Source organism: Macaca mulatta, chromosome 20 (assembly GCF_049350105.2).
Source record: "Macaca mulatta isolate MMU2019108-1 chromosome 20, T2T-MMU8v2.0, whole genome shotgun sequence".
Classification (NCBI taxonomy): domain Eukaryota; kingdom Metazoa; phylum Chordata; class Mammalia; order Primates; family Cercopithecidae; genus Macaca; species Macaca mulatta.
The window spans coordinates 73,868,153-73,882,707 of NC_133425.1; the positions used below are offsets into that span (position 1 = coordinate 73,868,153).

General features: G+C 42.9%; 1 protein-coding gene and 1 long non-coding RNA gene across 3 annotated transcripts in view; both read left to right on the forward strand.

Moving 5' to 3' along the window:
- Positions 1-14,555, forward strand: part of WWOX (WW domain containing oxidoreductase) — a 1,123,672-nt gene that overhangs the window by 362,238 nt on the left and 746,879 nt on the right. The window lies entirely within an intron of this gene.
- Positions 10,401-12,966, forward strand: LOC144338240 (uncharacterized). The gene is made up of 2 exons (XR_013412208.1): positions 10,401-11,241; positions 12,422-12,966. It is a non-coding gene; the product is annotated as an uncharacterized LOC144338240 (long non-coding RNA).

Sequence of the window (14,555 nt, forward strand, 5' to 3'; positions counted from 1 at the left end):
AGCAGCCCAGATGGCAGATCTTTTAATTAGATATGTTTGTGTTCATGTGTGTATGCATGTATGTGTACATGTAATCACAGTTCATCAAGGACCTAATAAATATTTCTCTCTCTCTCTTTTTTTTTTTTTTTTTTGATGGAGTCTCACTCTGTTGCCCAGGCTGGAGTGCAGTGGCGTGATCTTGACTCATTGAAACCTCTGCCTCCTGGGTTCACACTATTCTGCCTCAGCCTCCTGAGTAGCTGGGACTATAGGCATGCACTACCACAGCTGGCTAATTTTTATGTTTTTAGTAGAGACTAGGTTTTACCATGTTGGCCAGGCTGGTATTGAACTCCTGACCTCCATGTGATGTGCCCACCTTAGCCTCCCAAAGTGCTGGGATTACAGGCATGAACCACTGTGCCTGGCCTTAATAAATACATACTTATGTCTTTCGATCTTTTTCTGTTTTTCTACTATTCCCTTTCCCCTATGACTGCTATTGTTTTCCAGTGAGCTATTTATATATATATATAGAGAGAGAGAGGGAGAGAGAGGGAGTCTTACTCTGTTGCCCAGTCTAAAGTACAGTGGCAAGATTACAGCTCACTGCAGCCTCATGAGCCTCAACCTTCTCGGCCTAAGTGGTCCTCCTCTCTCAGCCTCCCGAGTAGCTGGGATTACAGGCACCCACCTTCATACCTGGCTAATTTTTGTATTTTTGTGAAGATGGGGTTTCATCGTTTCATCATGTTGGCCAGGCTGCAGCTATTTATATCTTAAATGTGTATTTGTAAAAAAAATTTATTTCTCAGCCCTGTGTGGTAGCTCATTTCTGTAATCCTGGCACTTTGGGAGGCCGAGGTGGGAGGATCACCTAACACCTAAGGTCAGGAGTTTGAGAACAGCCTGGCCAATATGGTGAGACCCCGTCTCTACTAAAAATACAGAAATTAGCTGGGCATGGTGGCAGTGACTGTAATCCCAGCTGCTTGGGAGGCTGAGGCAGGAGAATCGCTTGAACCCGAGAGGTGGAAGTGGCAGTGAGCAGGGATCACGCCACAGCACTTCAGCCTGGGCAAATGAGCGAGACTACGTCTCAAAAAAAAAAAATTTATTCAGTTCATTTAAGATGGTTTATGAAGACAACAGGAGCTAGCGATAGCAATGCAAATGGACACTTGCAGACAGTAAGGACTCAATACGTGGGTTTGTTCAAGTTATATCGTGCAGACAGGCTTGTGCAGTTAGAAAATCTGTCTAGGGTAGGGAGAGATAAAACCAGCCACTTCAGCCCTGCTATTTTTATCCTGAAGATTTTTTTTAACTCTGTTTATGAATAAAACATTTTAATCAGTGCTGTATCAACACTGATCAATTTTTTTCATGAAATGTAATACAGGGTGAATTCCATTAAGTCAATTAAATACTTTGATCCAGTTTTGAAACAGTGCAAAGATAGTTAAGCTCTTCTTTTATTGAAATCCTTTTTACCAAAACCATTTTTTATGTTTATTTTATAGTGAAGATTTCATGTATCTGTTTTCTGTACATGCCAAGTTGTACAGCTTTTTCTATTGTGAGTTTCCTTTTGCGTCAATTTTTCCCACCAAGTCTAACTTTTAGATTAGGCAGATCTCGATTTCACCACATCTGGTTTTTGTTGTCATTGAGTTTTTGTGATGCAGTGATTTCAATGAGAAATATATGCCATTAATTTGATGAAAGATCAGCATTTATTATCTAATACCCAAGACATTCCCCAGCAAGCCTCCTCCAGTATTCTAGAGTTTCTTATTTCTTGAGGATTGGTCTCTGGGCATACTGCTAATCTCATTGTTTCCCAGACTTTCAATGTTTTGGATGACTTTGGAAGCCTTGATTTCTGTAGGCTGTGGCAGGACAGTTTCTGATAGACAGATCAAGGTGTTGTATGTTGCTCTAAAACAGCATCTCTCAAACTTTTTTGGACCACTACCTAAGTTTTTTCTGTTGCAACCCAATGCATTTATACTTATGTATATTCGTGTGTGTGTGTATGTGTATGTGTGTGTGTATTATAGGCATGTGCGTGTATTTGTCTGAAATAAAAGTTTTACAAAATGATACTTTTGCCTATGAGCAGTGTCCTCTGCTGTTTTTTTTTCTTGGTTGTGTTTTTTGTTGTTGTTGTTGTTTTTGAGATGGAATTTCATTCTTGTTGCCCAGGCTGGAGTACAGTGGTGCGATCTCGGCAGACCCCAACCTCCACCTTCCAGGATCAAGTGATTCTTCTGCCTTAGTCTCCTGTGTAGCTGGGATTACAGGCATGTGCCACCACGCCCAGCTATTTTTTTTTTTTTTTGTATTTTTAGCAGAGATTGTTGGTCATGCTGGTGTCGAACTCCCAACCTCAGAGGATCCATCCTTCTCGGCTTCCCAAAGTGCTGGGATTACAGGCTTGAGCCATTGTGCCCAGCTGTGTTTTTTTTGTTTGTTTGTTTTTGTTTGTGCATGTGCCAATAATGGCCCAGTTTCAATATCCACTGTTGGTTTCACCACCCCACTAGATCACAGTCTGGCCTTTGACAGTCACTGCCCCAATACTGTTTGATCTGCTCCCCTCTGATAAACGTTCATTGAGTGCCCCACGTGTCAGGCACTGACTTTAGGCGTAGCAAATGCAAAAACGATCTAGGTGTTCTGGATGTATGGGTGCCTACCTTAGGAGGACGCAGATGGGGAGAATGGGAAAGGGAGGTGAGATGAGCAGCACTGGGATGTGTGACTTTTCTGTCTTGAGGGTAGATACAAGAGGAGTCAGAGAAAGTTGCAGAACAGAGATGATGTCTTTACTGAGACTTGGATGATGTGTCGGAGGCAAACGTGTTGACACAAATTAGAGAATTTTAGGTTCCCTTTGCAGCTGTGGCTGGGCTGGGATAAGGACTATGGACAAACTTACGGGGGTGCTAAAAAGCTCAGTAATGAAGATAAATGATATTTTAATCTAATATTTTAAAAAATAGAGTCTGGGCGTGGTGGCTCACACCTGTCATCCCAGTACTTTGGGAGGCCGAGATGGATGGATCACCAGAGTTCAGAAGTTTGAGACCAGCCTGCCCAAAATGGTGAAATGCCATCTCTACTAAAAACACAAAAATGAGCTGGGTGTGGTGGTGTGCGCCTGTAGTCCCAGCTACTCGGGATGCTGAGGCACGAGAATTGCTTGAACCCAGGAGTAGGAGGCTGCCGTGAGCCGAGATTGCGCCACTGCACTCCAGCCTGGGTTATAGAGCAAGACTCTCTCAAAAAACAAACAAGCAAAACAAAAAAAATTAATGCAAAACAAAATGACAAAATTTCAAAATTTATGTCAAGACAAATTCAGTATTATAGCAAAGGCTCAAGTAATGAACATGAATTTGTAATGATGCCTTGGGGAGGTGAAGGTTAAAAAAAAAAAAAAAGGCCACCAAGGACCTCATGTTAAAGTTGATGATGACAAAAGTGAACAGTGATGATGAGATTAAAAAAACTAACATTTATTTTTACATTTTTTAAACTAGCATTTGTGTTAACATTATTTTAATCTGTGCACTTAAGGGAGACGGAATATGCTGAGGCTGGCAGTGGCTATAGGCCAGGACCTATGCTATGTACCTTATCTGTTTCTCATGCTGATTCTTTGAGAGCAGTGTTCCCTGTTACTACCAAAGGAATTTAGAGGCAATCAGTGATGTGCACAGGGCTATGTAACTAAAGGGGGTGGAGTGGGATTCAGGCCCCTTCCAACTGACTGAAGTGCCCAAGCTCTAAATCCCTGCCACACACAGCCTCTGTTGGCCCTCGGTTGTGTCTGAGCTTCAGAGGTTGTTTTTATAGCAGCAAAACAGTGAGTTGGGAAGAGGGAGACATTTTTAATATAGACACCAAAAGAGAGGCTGGAAGAGTTGACCATTTAGAAATGTCACGAGTGTCTGTGAATAGTGTTGGAGGCTGGGAGGCAAGAGAAAAAAATAGTCCTCATGTTGCACAAGTAGCAGTAGAAACAGCCTTTTTTAAAAAAATTAATTTTGTTTATGCATGTGTGCATAAACAAAAAAGTAATAGAAACTATTTGATATTTAAGTTTAATTTAGCACTTAAGAAAATGTTTTGTCTTTTTTTGGTTTGCTTTCTTAATCAGTAGCATTAAATTCTTGTCCCAGGGATACCTGATAGAGCTACCATAGAACAATAGTTTAACGTAATTTGAAGTATTTTTTTCTTCTGATGGGTACGTAGTTTATTTTTATAAATAATTTTAAAAATTGTGAATCGGTTGCGTCTCTGAAACATCCTGATATATCTTTTTGTTGATGACCCTTAGCTAAGGATGTAAGACAGATTCTAAGAGAATAGGTAGAATAGCCATGTGTGTCACTTTCATAACATGTGTAAAAATTATCATGCCCATTCATTATTTAAAGAGCTGTGGCCTTTTAGTGAATACCAACATTAACAAACCATGTTAACATGATTTAAAATACGTAATGAAATTTGCGATGCATCTGATGACGGAACTATCGAATTAGTGCACATGGCGTTGACTGATCGCCCTTAAAAAGAGTTACTTGCATTGCTTGAAGAGGGAAGATACACATCCCCTTGTGGGCTGGCAGCATTTTTGCTAACTTAAACGATGCTACTGGCAGGCTGGTTTATTTGATGTTGAAATGTCACACAGTATGTGCCCACCCTACGATTTGAATCTGCTGTGCAGTTCGGACCGAATGGTAACGTTCTCTGTGATCGTGTCTGTGTCTGCACCCTTTCTGGTTTTGTTTCTGTTGTCTTCGTCAATAGACCTTTCAGGAACCTTCCTCGGATCTCAGATAACAGTTCTTCTGAAACAGGATTATCCCGAGGTAGCAAAAGCTGTCCTGCAAATATGCCATCGTACAACTTTAAATAAAGTGGAAAAAAGTCTTTTCATTCAGTTCATATTTGCTACTTGTTCTCTTTTTTTTTTTTTTTTTTGAGACGGAGTCTCGCTCTGTTGCCCAGCCCAGGCTGGAGTGCAGTGGCGCCATCTCGGCTCACTGCAAGCTCCGCCTCCCGGGTTCACGCCATTCTCCTGCCTCAGCCTCCCGAGTAGCTGGGACTACAGGCGCCCACAACCGCGCCCGGCTAATTTTTTGTATTTTTAGTAGAGACGGGGTTTCACCGTGGTCTCGATCTCCTGACCTTGTGATCCGCCCGCCTCGGCCTCCCAAAGTGCTGGGATTACAGGCGTGAGCCACCGCGCCCGGCCACTACTTGTTCTCTTGATTCCGTCAAAGTAATGACTAAGTACAGGTCTTTGGATAAAGAGCTGCACCAAGCAGGTATTGCTTCGTGTCTTGCACATACGTCCTGAGAAAGCAAAGGTGAATTTTATCAGTTGGTAGGTGGAAATAGAAAAACTTTTTTTTTTTCATTCACCAATTTTTTTTCCCCCAAATGCTGAGCTTTCTTTGGGGAAATCTTAATAGCCATTTTTATAAGACTCTGCATTTACAACGTGTGTGGGGGCCACAGAGGACACACACGAAAATAACATGAACTGGCTAGATGCAGTGGCTCATGCCTGTAATCCCAGCACTTTGGGAGGCTGAGGCAGGTGAATCGCCTGAGGTCAGGAGTTCGAGACCAGCCTGGCCAACATGGTGAAACCTCATCTCTACTAAAAATACAAAAATTATCTGAGCGTAGTGGTGGGTGCTTGTAATCCCAGCTATCGGGAGGCTGAGGCAGGAGAATCGCTTGAACCCGGGAGGTGGAGGTTGCACTGAGGCAAGATGGCGCCACTGTACTCCAGCCTGGGTAACAGAGCGAGACTCGGTCTCGCCAAAATAAAAGTAAAAATTAAAATTTAAATTTAAAAAAAGTAAAAAAAAAAAAAAAAAAAAAAGAACATGGACTTTGCAGCTTTCCCTGGGCTTAGTAACTTGTCTGACCTCTCATGCTGGAGTTCGAATCCCCTTGTTTCTAGAAGAGAAATCCTTCAGATATGAAGGCGTGTTCCGTGATTTTGCCGAACTTACCCTACAGATTGTTTTATTATATATTCTGCCCTCTTCTATTCCCTGCCAATTAATTGTTTCATTGGTATAGCTTTTTTTTTTTTTTTTTTTGAGACAGAGTCTCGCTCTGTTATCCAGGCTAGAGTTCAGCAGCGTGATCACAGCTCACTGCAGTCTTGACCTCCTGGACTCAAGCAGTCCTCCCGCCTTAGCCTCCCAAGTAGCTTGGACTGTAGGCAATGCCACCATGCTCTGCTAAATGTTTTTGAATTTCTGTAGAGACAAGGTCTCCCTATCTTGCCCAGGCTGGTCTGGAACTCCTGTGCTCAAGCCATCTTCCCACCTCAGTCTCGCAAAGTGCTGGGATTACAGATACAAGCCATCATGCCAGGCCATTGGTATACTATTGTTTTTCTTAAACGTTTATTTATTTTCTTATCTCATATTTACAACATATGTAGTCATTTTAATTTATTTTACAGCATATAAAAATAAAAATATAAATTAATTTTTTAGCATTAATATTAGGGAAGACAATCTGACATTTAAAAATATGTGTCTGTTTATGTGTGTGTACATACACAGAAGAAGTATATGTGTAAATGCGTACAAATACTAGTGGCTGCTAATAGGTGGCGCCATGTTTTATCTGTGTAGTGTTGGGGGTGGAATTAGCACGTAGGGGTTGGGAAAGGGGACAGGAGGCTGTGGGATGATTAGTATATTCTTATTTGGCCGGTGAGGGAAAAAAAAAATCTTTCATTTCCAACAATATTCATTGTCTGTGTCACCTCAGCATTTAATTTACTTCCCTTACATGACTACTTGAAGTTGTCCCAGGCTAGTTGGTTCTATTAATTACAACCTAGAGGCATTCTGTTAGTAAACTAATGGATTACAGTATCTAAATGGAAGCCAGCAGATGACTTTGGAAGAACTGATCCGCAAGGGCCTTGCGTGGAAAGATTAAATGAAGCTTCCTTTAGCCTTCTCAGGTGCCCATAGTTTCCTATAACCTTAGAGGTTATCGAGGCCAAAGCTATTAATTTAGAGATTAAGAAGCCGAACCCTGAAAGGTTAAGAGACTGTTGTAAGTTCACACTGAAAGAGAGTGGTGTAATGCCCTTTTCACCAGGCACCAAGAAATTAGCCTATTTTATGTGTTTTTTGTTTTTTGTTTTTTTGAGGTGGAGTCTTGCTCTGTCACCCAGGCTGGAGTGCAGAGGTGTGATCTCAGCTCACTGCAAGCTCTGCCTCCCAGGTTCATGCCATTCTCCTGCCTCAGCCTCCTGAGTAGCTGGGACTACAGGCACCCGCCACCACACCCGGCTAATTTTTTTGTATTTTTAGTAGAGACGGGGGTTTCACCGTGTCAGCCAGGATGGTCTCGATCTCCTGACCTCGTGATCTCTCCACCTTGGCCTTCCATAATGCTGGGATTACAGGCGTGAGCCACCGCGCCCAGCCGCCTGTTTTATATTTTAGCAGACATGGTATCCCCAGCATTTTTAATAAATGCCCTTTTCTTGCATAAGTAACTGGATATTTCCAAGTGGCCTACAAGTGGAGCGTGATTTCATCTTTCATCAGGAGAAGCAGCTTTTCCTCTTCCTTCTGTTGTTTTCCTTCTCTAACCATCAAGGTCATGTGGTATCTGCCATTTTGCATATTCTTGCTTTGCTTCATGTTTTCCTTAAACTCTGTGCACATGAATATTTGTGGTATATGGCTTAATTGTAAGCGATCAGGCATCAATGGCTTTTTATGAAGCAAAATTTACTTTCTGCACTTGCGTGTGCCATTATTACAGATTGCTGATGTTTGCCAATGGATATTCTTGGAAATCCTCTTCTGGTTTAAATGCAGTTAAGTATTTAAAAATAATACCAGTGACATGTTTGCATTTACATTCAGCCTGAAGGCCTATTTGATGCTGGAAATGAAAATTTGTTAGACTAGATTTTATTTTATTTTAATTCTTTTTGAGATAGAGTCTTACTCTGTCACCCAGGCTGGAGTGCAGTGGTGCAGTCATGGCTCACTGCAGTCTTAACCACTCTGGCTCAGGTGATCCTCCCATCTCAGCCTCCTGGGTAGTTAGGACTACAGGCACATGCCAGCATGCCCAGCTAATTTTTTTGTATTTATTATAGAGATGGGTTTTCACCATGTTGCTCAGGCTGGTCTTGAACTCCTGGGCTCAGGCAGTCCGCCCACCTCGGCCTCCCAAAGTGCTGCGATTACAGGCATGAGCCACTGTACCTGGACTCCACTATGCCTTCCCCTCCCCTCCCCTCCCCTCCCTTCCCCATCCCACAGAGTCTCTCTCTTTTGCCTAGGCTGGAGTGCAGTGGTGTTATCTGGGCTCACTGCAACCTGTGTCCCCCAGATTCAAGAGATTCTTGTGCCTCAGCCTCCCAAATAGCTGGTTTTACAGGCATGCACCACCACACCCAGCTATTTTTTGTCTTTTTTGTAGAGACGGGGTTTCACCACGTTGGCCAGGCTGGTCTCGAACTCCTGACCTCTCCTTGGCCTTGCAAAGTGCTGAGATTATAGGTACCCTGCCTGGCTGATACTTTCCTTAGTTGTTTTCAGTTTAATAACCTATCTTCGGTCTACTCTATGTCTTTTTCTCTCCTTTCCTCCCTGAATACTCAAGCTTCCAGTGCGCAGATTTCTCCAACCCTGAATACGACAGATACCAACACCGTACTAGCTGTTCCATAGCTGCCCGTTTGTTTTGCAGAACGTTGGCCTGAATGACTCAGACTTGGAGCTTAGAAAAGAGAGAACTGATGCGGCCTGTGGCAGACATGTCCAGTGGCCTGCTGTGTCCTTGATTTTGAAGAACTAAAGAGTAGACTTGACCACTTTTTAAACATGACATTTGATCCATGTGGCATAGCAAGGATGGGGTCCACAAGATGGAATGATCTTGACGCAATCCTCATGACCGTAAATACTAAACGAATGCTCTGTTTCAGTTGAGTGATTTGTTCTATCACGTGAGGACACATCACTTGCATCTCACTGTGAGTTTGAAAGTGTTTTCTGTGGAGAATAATGCTGAAGAAATGGGCCCTCCAGATGTCACTAGGGACAGGGGTGTCACTAATCTTGATTACTAAGTTCTTGCCACAGATAGAAGCCACGCTACTGTACAAGTTTCATACTTGAGGAGTGGACATCTGACGCGGTGTTGGTGGTTGTTAAAGTGTACGTCTATTACTGTGTTGCTTTGGAAGCTTGGTGCCACAACAAAAGTGCAGAATTCCATGTTTGATACTTTTTTTAACTTGATTAAAGTGACGTGTGGATACAGATTTCACTATCCATGACTGCCGGCCTTAACTTTCTCATGTACTTATTTTAAATCAGAGAGCCCACCTGTCCAATTCTAGCTCCTCCTGGGCACCCTGTGTTAGACATAGGCCCTCCCAGCATTCTGAGTCACCATCCGCTGCTCTTGCACTGTCCATTATCCAAATGAGGAACTCATCAGTAAGGCCAGAAAGGAAAGGGAGAAAAAAAAAAAAAAAAAGAACAAGAGGAAAAGAGTTTATTTACAGATGGTAAAGAATTCTGGGCATGAGAAACCCAGCCAAACAAGTAGAATGTGTGCATAGGTGGGACTCCTGCTCTTGTTTTATGAAAGAAATAAAGACAAGTCAAACAGATCTTTTGCAAGGGTCCCCGTGTGTGTATGTCTAACCCAGTGACAGGTAAGGCAGCCAGGAGCTGCTGTTATTTCAGTGCAAAGCTGTTTTCACAATCACAGCCATGCACAGCTCAAGAACCCTCACAGGTCATGCCTGAATACCTTCAATGTGCCCCATGTAAAAATACACAGCAAGTCGATTGGACATGCCCTATGAATTATACCTTATTTATGACCATCGAGCCCTCCCTTTTCCCGTCATGCTTTAGAATTATGGGCTGGAGCAGTTTTTAATACTCTATTTATTTTAGGGGAGGAAAATGTTTTTCTTTAACCACAACATTCATGCAATACCAACTGCTGGCAGTTTCCCCAGCATTTAAGGAAATATTGTTGTAAGACTTTTATGTTCTGTACTTCAATCAGCCAGAGCCAGCAGTATCCCAATAGAAGGACCCTCAACAGACCATTTTCAGCATTTTGCTACAATTAAACTCCTCTGGTTTTAGCCCTCAGGCAATTTAGTACCTTTTTACATATGCACATTATGAACTTTTGACCAGGGTCTAGCAGTCATATATTAGAGTGCTGCTCTTGAAGGCAGGCTTAACAAGTTCCTCTGAGTATTACAGTTGGAGTCAGTTGTGGAAAAGGTAATTTAAGCAACTTGCAGCGAGGCTATTCAGAATCTCAGCGATGATCCTAAATATCTCTCTCTCTCGCTCACACTCTTTTTTTTTTTTTTTTCCTTGTTTCCTCTGGAAGCTGGTAGCAGGAGCTTTCAAAGTCTGTGATTGATCTTTTATTCAGTAGCTAACGAGGGCTGTGATTCTATTAGCGCTCTACAAGGCAAGAGAACAGTGATTTAATGAAGTGTCTAGTGAGCCGGCCATAGATTTATCCTGTTGTCGCTAATTTGCAGCGCTGTTGCCAGCATAAAGGAAACTGCACTCACACTGCTATTAAGCAGGTATTTCCTTAGTAAATTGTTGTAAGGTCAGGTACAGTTATCTGAGCAAAAGCAATGCCTTACCTCTTCAGTGTCTGCAAATGACAGCCGCCGTGCTGAGTGCTCACTGAAGTGGAACTGGGAGATCAGAGGTCCGTCTCCAAGTCGCCCTTAGCGGAGGCAGGAGCAGATGAACTGCCAAGTAGGAGTAATAGAGTCATAATTGGTGATTAGAACTGGAAAGGTGCAATAACATCTTAATACAAACTGGCGTATGTTATAGTTACTGTCAGTTGTTGTAAACTCGTCCTGCCGCCTGGACTAGTTACGTTTCCCTTGATTAGCTCTGAGAAACGAGGCAGCGGGCACTGGGGCAGCCACACAGACAACATCCAAATTTTTGTTGCTTTCCTGGGTCTTGCCCTGTCCTTGCTGTTTTCCTTGGGTACCCTGTTCCCCCTTTAGAACACACTACAGTAACCTTTTCCCACTACCCTGGGAGGACTGTGATTTCATACATGTCCTCTGATCTGTCCTCCTTGCAGAAGCAGTGACATTTATGCACACTGGCTTTGAGGCTGGTTGAACTTTTGTTTTATTTGCCTTTGCTGAGGCGGGGGGAGGTCTTTGCTTCATGTTAGATCCGTATCCCACTGCAATTCTGTGTCACTGTAGCAGATTTGGGGTTGGTGTGCCAGAGTGAAAACACGAAAGAAAATAAATAGGCAGCACTGAGGAATTACACACTTGAGCTTGGCATTTTTCTGAATGCAGGGTTATTTTAGGTGAATTGAGCGTGTTGGAGGCGCCCTTGCAGGTATAGGTAAGCAGTGTCCATCCGTAGTAAAAAGCAATCGAAGAAATTCTTATCTGATGCTTAATGAATTGCCAGCCTGGTTAAAAAGGATAACCCTTTAAACCCAGGGTGTCCAACTGGTAATTTATATAGACTGGAGATGTTTCCATGCATTGCAGCAAAATTTTACTTCAAATTCACAGAAGCAGCGGCTGTCCAGCATTGTTCACAGGTGCTGAGTAGCTGTCATTATTGATAAACAGGTAACTGGTCATTTGTATTGTTTTGAGTAGGATAGTCTTCCAGGATGCCTAGTAGAGAAAAATGAGATGAGATAATGAGATCATTTACACTGACACATCTTACGAATCTGGCACATAGTAGGTTCTCAATAAATATTTTTTGATTCTGTGACTGTTAGAATCTGTTGGCTGAAACTCTGTCATCTGGCTCTCACTCTGCTCGACAAAACTTGGGTAATTCTAATGCTTACTTCACCCCAGGGCTTATGTGTCTTAGGTTAGGGTTTATGATCAAGTAAAGGGTTTAAAGAAGTGTTTTATGAGGGAGTCCTGTTTGCAAATGATCACCTGGTAATTTAAGAGGGTGAGCGAAACTTCCCTAATTTTCTAGTATGGACCTTTGGGGCTCAGGATGAGGATGTTCAGTTTGTACTGCTGGTGGAGCTGCCATTCCATTAAGGGCATCTTTCTCCAAGGGAACAGAAATCTTAGGTTGATCTGGAGATCAGGACCTAGTACAGGCAAGGCAGTGGTCTGTTGAAGAGTAGATGAAGCTGATCAGAGCACAGCGACACCGGTGACAACCGGTCAGGACGTGGGAAGGGCTCTGACCTGTTCATCTCAGAGAGATGTGGCATGAGGAATACTGAGACCTAAGGCTTGTTGCTTAGTATTGTGGACAAGGGATGCTCTGGGTTGTCTAATACTAAACAAAATGGAAGGGAAGGATGGAAGGAAGAGAGGGAGAGACGGAGGGAGATGGAGGATGATAGGGAGATGGAGGGAGGCAAAAAGAAAAAAGAAGGAAAGAGGAGAGAGGGGAAGGGAGGAAGGAAAGAAGAGAGAGAAGGAGGAAGAGAGGGAAGGAGGCACAGAGGTAGAGAGGCATAATGGAGATAATGGAGAGCCTGGCCAAAAGTTAATGCTCAGTTTCCGGTAGTCCGCAGAAAGCAGCTTGACCAATTGACTGAATACAATTAGTATCACAAACTACTAGGATTTATTGGATGTTTGCCGTGTGTCATGTTTCCTTGAATCTTCATGGCGATCCTTCAAGGGATCCCTGTTTTCTAGAAGGTAAAGGTGCAGCTTAGAGGCTATGTCAGAAGCAAGTCAGGATTTGAAGGCAGATCTGTCTGCATTTCCCCCTCTGTAAATCCAGAGCTGCTGCCTTATTTCTTATGTGGCCGCCAACCCTGCAACAATTCTTCCTGGGAGGCTTCATTCCTGAAGGGAATTCAGTCTCCTTTTTGAAGAAAGGGCCACTGCAACTCTCTGATCTAGACATGTTAGACCCTCAGTAAGGAAAATCAGAGAAAGAAGAAACAAAACGTATTACTCCATTTTCATACTGCTATGAAGAAATACCCAAGACTGGGTAACTTATAAAGAGAAAGCAGTTTACTGAACTCAGTCATTCCACCTGGCTGCGGAGGACTCAAAATCATGGCAGAAGGCAAAGGAGGAGCAAAGGCACATCTTACATGGCAGCAGGCAAGAAAGCATGTCCAGGGGAACTGCCCTTTATGAAACCATCAGATCTCGTGTGACTTACTCACTATCAAGGGAACAGCACAGGCAGATCCCATGGCTGTGACTCAGTTACCTCCCTCTGGGTCCCTACCATGACACATGGGAATTATCGGAACTGCAATTCAAGATGAGATTTGGGTGGGGACACAGACAAATCGTATCATAGAATTATAATAATTCCTATTTCTAAGGCAGATAAATAATCCCAGTTGGAAATTGTACTGATTTAGACTTAAAACCATTCAGCCTTCTTTACCATTTCTGAACGTGGCCCTGAGGGAGGATTTGTCTTTTGCTGTTTTCTTTTTTTAAGAGATGGGGTCTTGCTGTGTTGCCCAGGCCACTCTCGAACTCCTGAACTCAAGTGATCCACCCGCCTCGGCCTCCCAAAGTGCTGGGATTACAGGCGTGAGCCACCACACCCAGCCTGGGGGAGAGTTTGTTAAAGAACTGTCTGTTTTTATCACATGACCACAAGTTAAAATTTTGGGCAATATCCCTGAATGATATCTTTTCACTAGTAACTCACATGGACACATCATCTCTGAATTTAACATGCTTTTCAGGAACATGTTCATACTTTCCACCTATAAAACCTGTTTTAGTAACTTACTCCCTTGTGAATGCTCCTTGGTATGTAAATTTAGCATATTTCCTTTTAATTGTCCAGGTAAGTAATACCCATCGTTAGAGGGCACCAGTAGTGGAATCAACTTATTTTTTAAAATGTATTCTGTATTTCATGAATTTTTCTGAATAACTGATCTTTAGAGTCTGAATTGTGTTCTGTTGGGCTTGACTTACTTTTAAATTAAAAGAGGCTAACACATTAGACACAAGAGGTCACATATGATATTCCATTTATATAAAATATGCAGAGTAGACAAATTCATAAAGACAGAATACAGAAACATTGGTGGTTTCGGGGGTGACGGGGATAAGGGGAGTAGGGAATGACTGTTAATGGGTACAAGTTTCTTTTTTCTTTTTCTTTTCTTTTTTCTTTTTTGAGATGGAGTCTCGCTCTGTTGCCCAGGCTGGAGTACCATGGCGTGATCTCAGCTCACTGAAAACTCCACGTCCTGGATTCCTGCCATTCTCCTGCCTCAGCCTTCCGAGTAGCTGGGACTATAGGTGCCCGCCACCACGCTCAACTAATTTTTTGTATTTTTGGTAGAGACGTGGTTTCACCGTGTTAGCCAGGGTGGTCTCGATCTCCTGACCTTGTGATCCACCCACCTTGGCCTCCCAAAGTGCTGGGATTACAGGCATGAGCCACAAGCCACTGCGCTCGCTGGACCATTGGGTACAAGTTTCCTTTGGGGTGGTGAAAATGTTTTGGAACTAGATAGAGGTGATAGCTCTA